At 42.1% G+C, this 3,035-nt stretch overlaps 1 long non-coding RNA gene across 1 annotated transcript; it reads left to right on the forward strand.

The window, feature by feature from the left end:
* Nucleotides 1-570: 570 nt before the first annotated feature.
* Nucleotides 571-2,421, forward strand: LOC310895941. Its single transcript, XR_014581060.1, has 2 exons — nucleotides 571-2,007; nucleotides 2,163-2,421. It is a non-coding gene; the product is annotated as an uncharacterized lncRNA (long non-coding RNA).
* The last annotated feature ends 614 nt before the right edge of the window (nucleotides 2,422-3,035 follow it).

Genomic DNA, 3,035 nt, shown 5'->3' on the forward strand with positions numbered 1-3,035 from the left:
TAGTATGGCATTGGTAATAGCTCTACTACTATGGGAAGTTTGGTGGAAAACATTTTTCAAAAGCTCCTGAGAAAGGGAGGATGTCAGGATTTATGTGTGGTGGTGCTGGGAGCAGTTGTTTTCAGCAGGGGTAAGTTCTCTTAGTTTTCGTTTGGAATAACTAACTGCCACAGATAATAGCAGCTTGCTCTGCTTCCTACTTGTAGTCAACACAGGGTTTTCTCACACTCCCACCTGGCTCTATTTTTTGCACATCAGAGTATTTCATCCGAGCTGTAGGTTGCTCCCTCATTACTCACTTACATGGATTTCTTTAATTATTCACGCTAAGTTTAATCATATGCTAAACGCAGATAATTCTTCTTTGGAAGTGTATTTCTCTTACAGGCAAGGGCAGTACTTTTTGTAAAAAAGGACGTGTCTTTTCCAGTGCCTGTGAATATGAACACAGATTTGCTAAGACATAAATCTTAATAAATAAATAAATAAATAAATACAGGAAGAAATCACACAATCACACATGTGTAATAGGCAGCCGTACTGCCATACTACCCAAGAGCATGTGTGGGAGGTGTCTGCTGTGGGTTCAGGCTGGGAGTCTGTCTCCCAAGCTTTCTCTTTAGTTGCAGTGCAGATGACACAGGGAATTTCAAACAAGTTCACTGATGGCAGAAGAAGGGGACAGCAAAGAGAAAGAAACTGAAGCTGGAATTGTGGCTGAAGGAGGGAGAGGTGACATCCTACCCTACAAAGGTGCAGGAAAGAAGAAAGAAGAGATAGAGAAAAGCAAATACCAGAAAGATGAGATGAAGATTTATGAGGGCAACAGATTAGCACAGGAGAGAGACAGGAAGAATGGCATTTAGACTAGATAAATTGGGATCATGGGGCTGGGAAAAAGAGACGAGGGGTGAAATACATTGGAAGGGGAATAGGAAAAGCCCTTGAGGTTGAGGAGAGGCTGAGCCCACAAAACTCTATTGCCTCCTAAGGCTGAAATGCAAATGAGGATTTCTGAATGTTGTTGCTCCTCTGCTCCTGGTAAGTACATAACAGTGAACTTGCTGCCACCATGACCCTGTCTGCTTCTGGGACCAGTGTTCCCAGGTTCCATGCTGCCTACAGTGACAGTCCTCCGGATCACAAAGCAAAGGGCAGAATGGTGGGTTGCTTTCCAGCCCCTCCTGTATCAGTGTGATATCAAGCAATGGGATTGATTATTGAAGACTGAAAGGAGAGCAAGATTCAGTTTACTCCTAAGTAATAAGAGATAAAAAAGCAGAAGGGTAACTCAGAAAATTTTAGAAAGTACACACAAGCTATCAGAGCTGGGTAAAACTGAGCCTTGTCCCACTTTCCTAGTTATATCTCTTCCTTCAGGTGTAACACCAGGGGTGCCATTACATGCTTGTGGAGCTGATCCTGGAGGCAGGACCTCTGAGACCTGTGCAGGAGTACTGAGCCTAGCTTACAGCCAGGCAAAGGAATTAGTGGGACCCCGGCAGGCTGTTTACCAACAGTCTAGTGGTTAAAATCCTCACATCTACGCAGACTGTTTCCAACTTTCAGCAGAGCAGCATTTTCAAAAAAAAAAAAAATGTTATGAGCAGCTCCAGTTGTCACCGTTACTATCTGAATCACTCTAAAGTTAAGAAATGCCAGAATCTGTGCTGCCCGGGTAACCTTAATGCTTACATGCACACCCCCTTTTACATGCGTTATGATACACTCTTGAGTTATCTGATTGCTTGTTATTTTTTCGCCTGTATCGTTTGAGGCATGGGATGCACCTGCAGTAGGGATGAATCAGACTTAAGTAATGAAGGGTGTTGCTCTCGTTATGGTCCCTATTTTGGCTGGTGCGAAGACATGCAGGCTGACATAGAGACAGCAGGAAAAGACAGGGAAAGGCACTAATTATTGCCAAAAAAATGCTGACCAGCAGACCTAATTCTATCCAAGTCTCTGCCACAGAACTCCTCCAAGATGCTGGTAAAGTCACTTAAGGTAAACTTTGGGCAGGTGATCCTTCAGAGGAGGCCCAATCACCTCTGAAAATCAATGCTCTCATAGGAGATGAAAGATTTGAGAAGCTAGGGAATGCTGCCTTTTTTCTATGCTTTCTGGGTTCCTCATTGTACACCTTGGGTTTTGATTTACAGAGCTTTGGAGCAGTCACACCTGCAATCAGAATCAATTATGGGAGCTGTACTTTGCATGAAGCACTGTACAGTGGAATGCCAACATCACCTCTGGAGAAAAAAAAAAAAAACACAGACCCTAAACACCTGAGCTAGGAACACAGAGTTAATGTACAAACTGGATCTTGATCTTCCCATATCCTGGTTCTGCACTCAGAAAATGTGAATAATAATCATAACCCTCAAATTCCAAGAATATAATGAACACAAATTTAGTGTATATCTGAGAAGCAGTCAGACTGTAAAATAAAAAGGCACAAGTAAATTAGGTAGTTTTGTCTTCAAATGAGAGGTTTTGGAGTGGTAAGTAAGGCACAAAGCCATGAAAAACAATGAGAAGGTGCCAGATAGCTAAAAAGTGAGCTGTTCATTGCATGGCCGTTATCTACATTGCACCCTGAAGGAGGAAGGGATCCCAGGGAAAAATAATAATATATTTTTGTCTCATTACAGATTGCATCAGAAGACATGAGTAAGGAGGTTATGGCCAGTGTTTGATGACAAAGTAAATCCAGTTTAAGGGTTCCTAGAACTGGGAAATCAACACAGTACCACAGTGACAATGCTGATTTATTTTAAACTCCTTCTGCCAAACCAAATTGTTAACAAGTTTTGGGGAGAAAAATTGTCCATAAATTTTCAGTTCGTACACTTGGGCTTCAGTCCTGCCCAAGGATTATTCCTGAAGCCAACAAAGAAACATAAGGTTGACACAAGCTTGGAACTAGGTGCTTTTGCTGGTTTAACATTAGCGTAATTTTGTCACCACATTTAATTTGGATCCAGTTTGAACTGCTGGGTGTATATATAATGTCTCTGGAGGAAAACCCAACA

This window comes from Anser anser (assembly GCF_964211835.1).
Source record: "Anser anser genome assembly, chromosome: 3".
Lineage (NCBI taxonomy): Eukaryota > Metazoa > Chordata > Aves > Anseriformes > Anatidae > Anser > Anser anser.